This window comes from Motacilla alba, chromosome 6 (assembly GCF_015832195.1).
Source record: "Motacilla alba alba isolate MOTALB_02 chromosome 6, Motacilla_alba_V1.0_pri, whole genome shotgun sequence".
Classification (NCBI taxonomy): domain Eukaryota; kingdom Metazoa; phylum Chordata; class Aves; order Passeriformes; family Motacillidae; genus Motacilla; species Motacilla alba.
The window spans coordinates 33,742,129-33,756,150 of record NC_052021.1 but is presented as its reverse complement, the minus strand read 5'-3'; the positions used below and the strand labels follow the sequence as shown (position 1 = coordinate 33,756,150).

The 14,022-nt window shown below is 46.4% G+C and overlaps 1 long non-coding RNA gene across 1 annotated transcript; it reads right to left on the bottom strand.

Moving 5' to 3' along the window:
• Positions 1-345: 345 nt before the first annotated feature.
• Positions 346-12,913, bottom strand: LOC119702571. The gene is made up of 3 exons (XR_005257383.1): positions 11,449-12,913; positions 4,499-4,671; positions 346-647 (listed from the first exon to the last, which is right to left on the bottom strand). It is a non-coding gene; the product is annotated as an uncharacterized LOC119702571 (long non-coding RNA).
• Between the last annotated feature and the right edge of the window lie 1,109 nt (positions 12,914-14,022).

Genomic DNA, 14,022 nt, shown 5'->3' with positions numbered 1-14,022 from the left:
AGGAAGATCCTCCCAGAGACTTCTCTTCCTCCCTTTTTTCAGCCCTGTGGGTTTTTCCCTCTTTCCTCACGGCTGTTTCTCTGCAGGCAGGGGTAGCTCTGGTCCAGCTGCCCCTGAGCTGGGACTCTCTGTGTTCACAGCACCCGCTCAGTCCCTGCCAGCAGGATGAGCCCAGACTACGTGTCCTGAGCGGTGAAATCCTCTTTATTCAGGACAACCCCAGCCCAGGCATGACCTCACCTCGGTGAGGAGACATCCCAAACTGATCCAAAGCTGAACCTCGGCAGGGCTGGCCGGGCAGGCCCTGCTCCCTGCTGGAGCTGGAGATGTTCCAGTTGCCTGGGAAACCACTCCTTGGGATTGCTGGAACACATCCCACACCTCTGCCTTCAGATGCACCTTCAGCACCTTGTCTGGGAGAGAATCCTGCTGGGAGGAGCCTGCAGGAACCAAATCCTGCTCCTTCTTCAGGGATAAATCCAATGTGAAGTCACTCGTGGGTCAACCACAACCAGATCTGCCCCAGAGGAGCAAATATGGGTCACAGCCAGGAGCTTGAGCATCTCATTCCTCAGCTGAGCACGAGGCTTGAAGCCATTAGGATATTACCAGCAGGTGGAAGAATTGGCTGAGTAGAGAGGAAGGAGCTGCAATCAAAGGAGATGGGGTTACTCAAGGGCTCAGAGCATTTATTTAGATTAAATATTTGCAAATGGGGATAGTTTTTGGCCTATTTTAAGAAAGAACGGATTCAATACTTACAGCACCAGGTAGGACCTTAAAAAACCATCTCGTTCCAACCCCGTGCCATGGAAATGTGGTTGGGGTATCAGCCTGATTTTAGAGGACAAAAAGTTATAGAGAAAAGCAGGATATTGCTGCAAGTGTCCTGTTGCTGGCAGCATTTAGACAAGGAAAGCAGCATCATCCCCCTGCTTGTTTACCTTCAATCAAAAAACAACACTGGACTTTAATTTCTCCTGTGGGTGTAGTCAGCTCTTAAGTTAAAATCCAGGCTTTAATATCTTCTCCTCATAATTTAGGTCATGGGCAGGGAAGCAACACAGGGAAAAACAGAGAGAAAACTCAGGCTGTGCAAGAGATGCTGAACAACCGCAGCTCGTGCTCGAGGCTCCCAGGGCACCGACTGCAGCCACTCCTGCTCAGAAAGCCTTGGAGCCAAAAAAGACAGGCTGCAGGATTTAAATCCCGAGTCCCAAGGCGTTTGTAGGGTCTGTCTGCAAGCCCTGAGGTCAGCAGGGAAAGTTCTGCTCTTCCCTGGGAGTGCCCATCCCTCAGGCAGAGCTGGGAGGAAGGGCTGCAGGTGCCCCACTCCTGGGGAAGGGTCAGAAAGGGACACACAGGGATCTTAAAGGAATCCTTGGGATCATCCAGTTCAGGTGCATGGAAAAGTGGAAGAAAAAGGGGAGAAATGGCAGAGAAAAGTGTCTCAACAAAAGGCTGGGACACCTGGGGGTGCTCACCTGGAGAGGAGAAGGCTCCAGGGAGAGCTCAGAGCCCTGCCAGGGCCTGAAGGGGCTCCAGGAGAGCTGGAGAGGGACTGGGGACAAGGATGGAGGGACAGGACACAGAGAATGGCTGTAAGCTGACAAGGGGTAGATTTAGATGGGATTTTGGGAATTAGGAATTGTTCCCTGGGAGGGTGGGAGGGGCTGGGATGGAATTCCCAGAGCAGCTGTGGCTGCCCCTGGATCCCTGGCAGTGCCCAAGGCCAGGCTGGACGCTGGGATTTGGAGTGGAAGGTGGATCTGGATGAGCTTTAAGGTCCCAACAACCCAACCCAGTCTGGGATTCTGGGGTTAAACAGCAAATTGCAGCTGCACTGATCTGCGAGAATCCTGTGCTGGGTTTTTTTTCCCAGTCCTTCATTTCAAAAATCCAAACCAACCAAAGCCCTTCCCCTGTTGTCTGTGACACAAATTCTGCAGCTCAGTGTCTCAGCGGGGCCCTGTTCACCCCCAGAATTCAGAATTCCACCCCCCTGCTCAGTTTATGGCTCTCATTCTCATTGGAACATAATTACACTGCACAGGGCCATAAACCCCCATTCTGGGGGGTGGAAGCAGCTTTCTTCTCACATTTATTAAATTGTGTTTATACACATCCTTACTAATTTATATGGCATCTTCCTTGTTAAAGAGAACAGCCAAATATAATTGAGTCTTCCATTCCTAATGGGGTTTTTTTGTTGTGGTTTTTTTTATTGCCAACATATACGTGCATAAATTTTTGAGCATCCAGAAATCATCTGGAGTTTTAGATGATGGGGGCAAGGCAGCCTTGGGGTTTTTGCTGGGTCACCATCAAGGGTTGTTGCATCCAGCTGACACCAAGCACTGCCAGAAACACACTCAGCTCCTTCAAGACTGCTCAAACAAAATTAAAATTCCAGGAAACTGCAGCCAATTGATTCCGAACGTGTCTTTCAAGTGCCACTGCTTGGAATTTTTTCTTTATTATTATTATTATTATTATTATTATTATTATTATTATTATTATTATTATTATTATTATTATTATTATTATTATTATTATTATTATTTTAATATTTCCTCTCTGGTGGGATGTGATTTGAGATTTTCAGAAAGTCAGTTTCTGGAGAAAATGTTAATAATGAATGGAGTGAAATGAACACCATCACAGGTGAATGTGCCATGGATTTCAGTTTAGGAGAACACAGGAGTTTATTTGTCCTGTTACCAACCAGCCCTTTGGAAAGGAAAGAAAAGGAAAGGAAAAGGAAAAGGAAAAGGAAAAGGAAAAGGAAAGGCTCATTTTAAACCCAAACACAGCTCCAAGATATTGTCACAGTGCAGCAATGCCAGGGATGCCACCAAACCAAATCATATCCATTTTTTTCCATCTGTTTGGGCACTCCAAGCAAACCATCCAGCACTGCCAAAGCAGCTGCACTAAATCTGTCCCACAGCAGAAATCACTGCACCTGAATGGTCATAGCAGAGCCCCCAAATTCACTTTTCCCTTCTCTTCTCCCCTCCTGAAAGCAAAGCTCAAGCACTCTGTGAGAGCTCCACACCACCAGCAGAGAGGATCTCAGCACAGAGCTCCAGGAGAGGAGTTTTTCAGTGCAGAGGAGAAAATGACTGCCTCCCCAGGAGGCCCAGATCCCATGTCCAGGGAAAAAATAATAAAAAATTAAAACTAAATAGATCTGGACAGCAATCCTGTAGTTTCACCAGGAAATGTTTTGTGATGAAGCTGAGCAAGTAAACAGAATGTCAAGTACCCAGATAAAAGACTGGCACTTATTGTTGGACAATCCAAAGGTGTTTCGTTGTTGTTGGGTTTTTTTATAGCTATATTTTTTTTCTGCAAATAAATGTCCCTACACATTTTTTAAGGAGAGAAATGCACTGGGACATCATGGAATAGTGGAGAAGCAGCCTCTGTCCATCTCCAGGGAGCCAGGGTTAGCAGGTCAAAGACACCAGAACTTTTCAAGAAGAATTCTGCATAAAAACCCTAAAAAAGCCCCCACAGGTTTCCTTTGCATCACATCAACTGCTCCCCTCTCCTGTTCTGCTGCACAGAGAGACAAAAAATGCCTGGACTGAAACATCCCTGGAAATAAAGGGGTGATTCTGCTGCCTTGGGGCATGCTGCTGGAAAACTCTGCGTGTTCTTTTGTCTGTCTTTGCCCCTGGAAAGATCCAGCAGCACTTCAGGCTTCAGGGGCTTTCTGGGATTATTTTATTCTGTGTTAAGTGGAAAACACAAATCCATATTTTTTGTGCACCTCCCAGTCCTGTGTCTGATATTTTTTGTGCACCTCCCAATCCTGTGTCTGATATTTTTGTGCACCTCCCAGTCCTGTGTCTTGCCCCAAAAAAGGATTTAAATTTGGCAGCCAGAGAGACCAAATGTGTACAAACATCTGGGCTGGGCATGTTACAGATCATGGAGCAGATTTTCCTTCGTGGAATCACCGAGAGCTTCAGGAATCTTTGGAAAAGCCTGGGACAATATCCAGTTGTAAATGAAGTGCCTCAGTTATTGGGGATTAGAATTTCAAACAGGGTCTCTGTATTGTGGAGCCCTTTGTAATTTGCTCCTAAGCCTGTGTGATTTCTCCTGCACTCCAGGGTTTGTTTTGCAGTGCTTCACATCTCTTAGCAGGGCCCACATTTCTTTTCCTAATTAGGATCATTGCAATGTTTTGATTTGCTTTGTGACATTTGCATCTTGTTAGATGGAACTTCTCTGAGCAGCACAACTGTGTTTTATCCAGCCCTGTCCTGGAGGAGCAGAGAGCTGGGAAAAAAACACTCCCACAAAGGCTTCAGCTGCTCAGTTTTAATAATTTTGTGCTCAGACAAGCAATTCCAACTAATTCCTACACCAGGGCTCCATTTGTCTGTCCTGACCATTCCCACCCGTCCCTAATGCCCACAGAAACGGGATGGACGTGTCTGGAGTCTGAGATTGCAGCTGGGAAAGTGTGAATTAAAGGAATTACCTTGGAAAGAAGAGCTTGTCAGTCTCCTTTTCTTGTGGAACAGAGAACACTTTTCTGTCCTTTTCTGCCGTGACAGGAGCTGGGAGCTCAGCACCCTGCAGGTGAGGTTTAGTTGGATGCAGGGTCAAGTATGATGGAAAATTCCAGGATTTCAGCAAGTGGACTCCCACTGCCTGTCAGATAATTGAAGAGAAATCATTACAAGGAGAAAGTCAGTTAGAAAAAGCACTGGCATAGAAAAATGTGCCCAGATGAGACCTTTGCCCCCTTTAGGGTAAAGCATGGGGCATCCTTTAAAATGTAGTTCTGGGATTTGCAGCAACTTGATTTCCATTTCTTCAGGCACTTTATCATTATCAACAGCTGAGCACAAGACTGAATGCACTAATTCCATCAAACTAGAGTGCAAAAAAGGTGCAAAACAATACCCATAAAGATATATTTCAGAATGAAGTAACATTATCTCAGGAAGTGCTGGAAAATGAAGATTGTTTTTTTTTTTTTGTCTACTGGAGCTTTACAACTCTCCATTTTTCCTGACTGGAAAATGCTTTCCCAAAGCTCCCTATTTTTTCCTAAAGTAAAAACCCACCAGGAATGGGTCTGGGATGGAAAATCACAGAATCAAAGGCTCACAAGGGATTTTAAAGTTCACCCCAATCTCCCCCTGCCATGGCAGGGACACCTTGCACTGTCCCAGGCTGCTCCAAGCCCCTTCCAGCCTTGCCTTGGACACTTAAAAAATTCCATTATTTTTTTTTTCATTCTGCTTTCCCTCTGCAACGAGCTGCAGGCCTTTGGACCAGCTCTGTTCAAAAGCCCTGTGGAGGTGGCACTTGGGGACAAGGGGCAGTGGTGGCCTTGGCAGTGCTGGGAATGGTTGGATTTAATAATTTCAGAAGCCTTTTCCAACCTTAATTATTCTGTGATTTTTTTGATGCATTTGCTACAACCCTGGGCCACTCTGGGCCCACTGAAGCTCCTTTAATGCCTCCCATTATTTTTCAGAGTGTGAAGAGTGAGGATTTTAGGTGACATCAGTGAGGTAATGAAATGTAATCATTAAAATGCCCTTCCCCTGCTTCTGCCAGAGCTTTTCCAGCCCCTGCTTTTCAGAAAAAAAAACGTAAAATTGGAGGTTTTTGCAGTAGCAGAGCAGGTCCTGTCAGGAGCAGCACCTCCCAGGGCCATGGCAGGGAAAACAGTGAAAACAACAGCAAAAGTAAAATTAAAATAGTTCATAAGTACTTCAGGGCTTGATTTAAGGTGTTAAGGGTTGGACTCAGTCTTTGAGGGCTTTTCCAGCCGTAAAGATTCAGAGATTCTGCATGGGAGAGCAGTCACTCTGTGAATTCTGTGCATCCAGGGCTAGGGCTTATAAAGACAAAACCCAGCATCATCAATGAAGAATTTGGGTGGTGAGGGAATGCAAAGAATCATTTTCACAGAATTCACAGAGTGACCGGGTTGGAAGAGACCTTCAAGATCATCGAGTCCAGCCCCAACAGCTCAGCTAAACCCTGGCCCCCAGTGCCACATCCAGGCTTTGTTAAACACACCCAGGGATGGTGACTGCACCACCTCCCCGGGCAGCCATGCCAGAACTTTATCACCCTTTCTGTGAAAAACTTTTCCCTGATATCCAACCTGTTAGGAAAACCTATTCCTCAAAGCATATTTACATTTGGAATTAAAAATTCCACCCATTCTAGGCTTGAGCCGGGATTTTTGATTCCTGCCTGTGCATCTGAAGAATCCAGGAGTGCTCTTGCAAGCGCTGGCGATGGGAGCACATTCAGTGCAGCTGCTGAGAGGCAGAGTCTCAGTGAGCTGAGCAGTGATTATGTTGCACCCCTGGGCAACGAGGCTGTCATCGAATTTCCAAACAAGATGTGAGAATCTAGGACAGTTCTGTTGTTGGGTCACAACGTTTGCTTGGCACTTCCCGTCCCTATTTTCCGCTTAGGAATGAAATCCCAGCATTTCCAGGATCAAATCCTCCCCTGGCAGGGAAAAGATGCACAAAAAGCTGATTTGGGGAGGGGAGGCTGTGACAGCAGCGTGGGTCAGACACAGGGCAAACCCAGCCAGAAATGAGAAATGAAATGGGGGAAAATGAGAATTTGTGGCTTTTGCTACAACCCTGACCTCAGCTAATTACTTGTTGTATACCAGCTGCAGTTCTGAATGGTTATTAAACAGCTGAAATTATTACTTGCTGTAAAACATCTGAAGTTTTGGCTCTGTTGCCCACCCAGACCCCATGGAAACATCCAGGTACTGATCCATAAAGTCATTTTCAGTGCACAGGGAGGTTCCTCCAGAAGGAAATTTTAAGCACCTGTTGCTGAATCATCCCCGGGAGAAGCCCATCCTGCCCTTCCCTATTTTTAATTTGTCTCCTTTTTTATTTTTTTTCCAAATAAATTAATAAATAATTGTTTTAAAAACCCAAACAAGAAAGGAAACTAAGAAAATAAAAATACCTGCAAAGGTTTGATCATATTTTAGTGGCAAAGATGAAATTCTGAGGTCACCTCTGCGACTGGGACTTGTTTTTCTGCCCAGCACAGAGCAGAGCTGCTTGTAGTTATCCAACAGGGACAGAATTCCATATTTCCAGGCTCCACAGATTCCAAGAGGAGTGAAATGGCCCCAGTAAACCCACACAAACCAGCTCTATCAATAATTAAATTGGCTCCCTAATGTGGTCAAGAAGGATGGCTGCCACCAGGTGCCACAGCCGCTGCCAAGTGCAATAAAATGGGTTTATGCAACATTTTGAGGCAGCCTCCCCGTCCAAAACCTGTCCTGTGCACAAGGAACTCCCAAAGTCAGCAGGAATGGAGCTGAGCCTACAGGAGAGGGTCATTTCCAAAGGCAATTGGTGCTTTTTTAACCCAGAACTGTCAAAGTGTGGTGAGAATGATGGAGCCTGACAAGGCTGAGGTTGAAGGAGAAATGGGAAGATTGATCTGCTGCGTTGGTGGTGCACTTTAGGCAGAGTTGTAGCAAACAAGTATTTCCCTAAATAAAGGAAAATGTCACATACTTAGAACAAACACCAAAATATTCACAGCCCAGAGCTTTCCCCTGAATGGTTCAATCCCATTTCTCACCAGCACCCAACAAGAGGGAAGAGTTGGTGATGCCTCAGGTTTGGCTTTTCTATGTTTCAGATTCTGTGCTGCTTCAGTGTGCGGGGCTGGGCTCACAGCAGGGGATGCTGAGCTCTGCACAGAGCAGGGACACAAAACAATTCCTGCTCCAGCTGGGCACCAAGGACAAATGATCCAAAGCTCAGCCCAGGAGCACAAACAGCGTGGGCTGGAGAGAGAAAAACAAGCAGGGTGAGAGTGCCTGGGCTAAAGCTGGAACGGGACAATGAACTGCAAGGTGCAAATGGAGCAGAGCTGAGCCAAGGGAGAGACCCCGGGAGCGCTCGTGCATTTTGGGACCATTTGGGTTCATCTTGGGTTCATTTTGGGACCATTTGGGTTCATCTTGGGTGCGGCCCTGGCTGGGCTCTTGTGCTGCCCAAGGTGGATCCATGGAGGAGATCCTTGAATAAATCCCTGCTTTATTCCTTAGCTCTGCCCAGCCTCTGTTCCAGGGCAGCCTGAACAAGGCATCATTGGGAAGTCTTGGATGACAAAACCAAACCCATTTAGGTGAAAATCCATTTCAGTGTGCCTCACCTGAGTGTTCTGCACTGCCAACCCCTGAGGGACATGGAGAGCTCTGCAGGGACATTCAGGGGCTGCTGGGACTCCAAGCCTTGATCCAATTGAAAAAAAGAGACAGGGAAAGTCCTGGAAAGCCATGGAAAAAGGAGATCCCATGGAGGGCAAGGAGCAGGATGGGAAGCTGTAGAGAATGGAGGTGTCACCTTTAATCACCCATGCAATAATTCAGTCCTCAGGTCAGGGATGGGATTTTCTCCTTCTCAGTCCTGCCCAAATCCAGGGATTTTGGGAGAGCATGGGATGAACTAGCGCAGAGCCTGGTTTTTAAAGGGCTGAAAGTCCCACAGCTTTATCTGTGGCCCTTCCTCTAAATCCTTCTCATTTGGGAATGAGACAACAAAAATGTTTCAAACCCCCTTATAAGGCTTTAAACAACCTCCTTAGAGAGTTTTAAACAACCCCCTTATAGGATTAAAAAAATAAAAACCTTATAGGGTTTTAAACCGCCCTTATAGGACTTTAAACAACCTCCTTATAGGATTTCAAACAACCCCCTTACAGAGTTTTAACACCCCCTTATAGGATTTAAAACAACCCCATTATAGGCTTTTAAACAACCCCTTATAGGATTTTACCCCCTCCCCCAACAGGGTTTTAAACCATGGCCTTATAGGATTTTAAACAACCCCCTTATAGGGTTTTTAAACAAACTCAGAGCAAACCTGCATTAAAACACAGCTGCAGGAATTATAAAATAATCAATTCAGGAATTATAAAATGAAAATTCGATTCAGGAGGCCAGGCTCTTGCCAGGCCCATCATCCAGGGATATTTTGCTGCCTGCAGCTCATTCCAGCGAGGTTTGAGGGGCAGGCACAGAACAGGATGAGGTAAAAGGGACAAGGATGAAGCTGGAAGGTCACTGAGGTGTTTCCCAGAGGGCTGAAATGGCACTGTTCATACACATTTAGATTTTTTGGCAATACAGAAGATGTGCATAGCTATGCCACGATCTAAATCCAAATTCCTCAGACTGTTTCTTTTTTGGGCTGGTTTAGATAAAGCAAAACCCACCAAGGCCAGCAAGTACCATGCAACCTTGAGTATATAATGCAAGGCTCAGCTGCCAATACCAATTTCAGGGCGCCTTTAAAAGTTCAGCTCCCATTTCCCTTTCAGATGCAAGACTGAGCAGAAAGAAGAAATTCAACCACTGTTTTTAGGGGAATATTATGTAGAAAATGTTGCCCTCAAACACACGATTTTGCTTCCCCATCCAGAATCCAGAGGTTAGGGAATAGGGATGCATTTTTCAGCTCTTTTTGTTACTTTTATTTCCTTTCCTTCCCAATTCCCCGTTTTTTCACCCTCCCCAGCTGCAGGACTCAGGGAATGCCAAACACCCAGCCCATCTCTCAGCAAACACAACAAGAGCACGTGCTCCATGCTGCTTTTCCACCAGCTCTGCTCTTGCCTGAAGGTGCCTTCCCCTGCTCCATCCTTTTGTTGTAAGGCAGAAGAGAAATGCAAGCACCACTCATTTCACAGCTCAGCTACAGGTAAATTATCTGAGAAAATAGGGGAGCCCTTGGCTCCTCTCCCTTTTATTTTTCTTGGTGTGAAAACCAAATGTAATGGGCTCACTGATTTATCACTGCCAGCAGGATGGAGCACAGGGATCATTTGATACCTGCCCAGATTCCTGGCTGGATCACAAAACCCCTTCCCCGTGGTTTGAGGTTGCCTCCAAACCTCTGCTCCCCAACTGCACCAACTTTTAAGAGGAAAACAAATCCCTCCAGCCCCACATTTCCACTGGGAGAGTCCCTGTGGCTCCTGGGGCGTGTCCCAGCTGAGAAGTGCCATTCCCAAAGTGGATGGAGGCTCCAGCCTGTGAGCTCTGGGCTGTGGGGATGATGGGTGGCACAGGCAGCTCATCCCTTGGAATCCCAAACAGAGCATCATGGAATGGTTTGGGTGGGAAGGGACCTTAAACTCAGCCAGTGCCACCCCTGCCATGGCAGGGACACCTCCCACTGTCCCAGGTGCTCCAGCCCCAGTGTCCAGCCTGGCCTTGGGCACTGCCAGGGATCCAGGGGCAGCCCCAGCTGCTCTGGGCACCCTGTGCCAGGGCTGCCCACCCTGCCAGGGAACAATTCCTGCCCAATCTCCCATCTAAATGTACCCCTTCTCAGCTTACAGCCATTCCCTGTGTCCTGTCCCTCCATCCTTGTCCCCAGTCCCTCTGCAGCTCTCCTGGACCCCTTCAGGCCCTGGCAGGGGCTCTGAGGTGTCTCTTCTCCAGGTGAGCACCCCCAGCTCTCCCACTGGACAGGAGCTCCAGCCCCGTTCTTGCCATCAAACCAACCACAATTTCCCATTTTCCAGGTCTTTTAGAGACCAGGCCTAACCTAAGGCACGATTTCTGCTCCTGGCCTTACACAAACACCACGGCCCAGAAAACCTCACACCAGAGAAAAGGAATTTCTTTTTCCAAAGTCACTTTTCTGCCACCATGTCCAGAGCCCACAGGGCAGCTGAGATCAGACCAACACTGATTTCTCTCCAGGAGCTTCTGATGGGAGGTTCAGAGGAGCTGTGTCTCTTCCCAAGGGTTTTTTGTGTTTGGATTTGTACTTATATTCCCTGCCCAAATACTCCCACAGATCTCTGCCCACCTCCACAGGGACCACAAAGTGAGGAGAGACAAAAAAATCCCATTATTTCTATTTTTTTTCTATTATTTCCCTCAGTGGAGCAACTCAACAGTAATGGGCTGCTTGAAAAAAAAAGCAACAACAAATCTATTTGCCAACTGTACACAGTAATAAACTCATGGAAGGAAGTTTATAGCCAGTAAACCGAATAATATTGACAACCAGATCTCAATAAAATGCAAAAAATATCTCATGACAGACCTCCTGCAACACAACTAGGTAATAAGTGCCTCATCTTTTGAAAGAAGGTGTGTTAATTTTTTTTTTTTTTAATTTGTCGTTGATTTCCTTTGGATTTTTTTCTTGGTGAGCTTTGAGCTCATGCAATTAAACGCAGGCAAACACATCTAATTTCCAGAGAAACAATAATTACAGCTTAACCCAACTTCCTGCCCTCTGCAGCGCCTTCCCCCCTTGCTGCAAGAACACACTCCCAAAACCAGTGTTCATCCTGCTAAATTGGATGTTAATAAGTGGTTTTAGCTGCATAATTGATGCTGAGCTAAGGAATGTTTTGCTCAGGCTGGAGCTGCTGGGATTGTTTTACCTCTCCGAGCGTTCTGTGAGCCGCGCTGATCCCACGTGGAATTTGTGTCACACTGCTCTGGAACGGTGCCTGGCTCCCTCTTCACTCCCACAGCTTCCTTCAGATCCTGCTACGGAATTCTATTTGGAGTCCAGGAAGGTTTTTAGTTCCTTTTCTGTGTTTTCCCCCGTCAGAGCAGTGAACTGGCACTGCTCGTGGGGAGGATGGAGAGAGGAAACTCCTTTGAAATTGGGATTGCAGCACTGGGGAAATGCAAGCACAGCCATGGGAGAATGGAAGAAATTTGGGAAGAGCAGCCAACGACAGGAGAATGCACCAAAAATGCCTTAATAAGAACCAGTGTCACATTTGGGTTTGGTTTTGCTTTCCCTTTGTAAGGACTGCCTAAAATGTTGATGACAAATATCTTCTGCTTCATCTCTCTCATCTCTTTTCTATTTCTTTCTTTTGCCTCCCATTTACTGTTAAATAAAATCACAACTATTGACTCCGCATGGTCTCCTGTGCAGATTAATTTGGGCAGAGGAATCTCTCAATATTTGGATCTCAACATCATCCCAAGGGGGTCAGGACGTGTCCCCTGCACTGCACTCCACAGCCACCTTCCTTTGCAGGGAAGTGAGCAATTTAATTCAGCCACTTCCCTTTGAAGTGCTTGAATGCAATGCCACACACGTTGGAAATGAAAAATAAAAGTGTCACTCAACAGAGAAACACAATTTGCAGTAATTATTCATGTCTGCAGAATACATGTGGAAAAAACCCCAAGGGAAATTAAAAATCCCATAAATAGCCTCACTGGAGAACAGCTGGAGAGACCCCATACAATAACCAGGTATTTATACTGATCCTCACCTTTCTGTATCCCCAAGAAGATGGCGACTACAAGCCTGAAAATCAGTTTAGAGCCATGGAAAGTCCAAAAGGAGAATGAGAGGAAATGGAACTGTCAGCACAGCTGGACCTCACGCTTCCCATTACTGCTAAAAACTGCACAGAGGAAAACCCTGAATTTCAGTGCTCACCATCACTCCAGTGCTTGCTCTGTTTTCCATGGGGGAATCTCCACACATGCTCCCATTTATTGATTTATCACAGGGCAAGGTGAGGATGGAAACTGGAAAAGCCTTACCTGGTTTGTGCAGGGATGCAGCCACAGCCTGGCTCACACCACGCCACATTTCTGGCACGGGATGGTCCCCAAAGAGGCCACAAGAACTGATGGGGAAGATGTTTAACGTGAAGCAAGGAGGTGGAGACCTCAACCAGTCAGTGACGTGAGATGTATCACATTAAAAATACGTGTTTGATGTGCGTGCATGAATACACAGCTGCACCTGCACTCACATGAATCTCTAGTCATATATCACAAATAAATACAATTTCACTGCAAATTCTTCACCCTTTTCCTTTGTAAAGTCACACAGAACTACAGGCAAGGTAAAGAAAAATGCCTATGTTAAGACAAAACTGAATTTAAAAACATTTTTACCCTCAGAATTTGTGGTATCATGGGAGACATCTCAGTAATCATAAATGTCAATTACAGGAACCAGCTTGAGGAGTGACCTTTGTGTTGAGCTTCCCAGTGAAAATAAATGTGATTATAAAGCAAACAGCCCCTGCCCAACAAATCTTTCATGGTTCGGTGTGGGACTGATCTGTGCATCTGTAAAATCCACCCTCACTCCCAGGCTGAGACTCAGGGAAATGGAATTGAGGAATCTCCTTTTATCCTGGCACTGTGAGTTAACTCGCACAAAGTGAATTAAGGCTGCTTTTCAAGAAGTGAAAATTAGTGGCCACTGAAATTCTGTTTTTTCCACTACCCAGGAACTTGGCACCTCTGAATTGCTTCTTTCAGGGAAATTTGTGTCGCAAAGCCCTGAGGAGCTGCTCTGCGTGTGAGCAGAGGGAAGTGAATCCCTGACTGGTCCAAACTTGGCCCCTGTGGATCCTGCCAATTTCCTGGCCAAGGTCTGCTATGGAAAAGGTGGATGGGTCACCTTTGTAACAGAAATATTGATTTGACTCAAGTCTGAGTGGGACCTTTGGCATGTTGGCACTGGGAGGATAAAGAGGTGATAAATAAACCCCGTTATCCCAACCTCACCTTCTCCACATGCAGCTCAGGGCACGGGCTGGGGAAAGCAAAAGGCTCCCTGAAGGCATTTAGGGGTGAATTCCCACAGGAACGGGGCAGGTGGAAGGGACAGGAGATCCTACCACTGGTAAAAGTCAATATGTTTCTTTTCTGAAATGTTTCATAACGAGCTCTTCTGCATCAGCCCAGCTGTGTCCCAACAACGTGACAAGGAGTTCCCAAGGCACTGGGATGCTCTGACTCCCAACTGGACTGAAAAGGAGAGAGCAAACCATGAGAAATAACAACATTCCTGGGATTGTCTACAGCCTGTGAGGAATTAGCTGCTGGTTTTGCCTCAAGTGTTTTTACCCCACTTTGAGGAGGGCCCTGATGCATTCTGGGTTCTGCACAAGTCACAGCCCAGGAGCTGTCAGATTGTAAAAGGGTGACAGTTCTGGTCCGGGAGCGGCTCTGAGAGCCTGATTTTC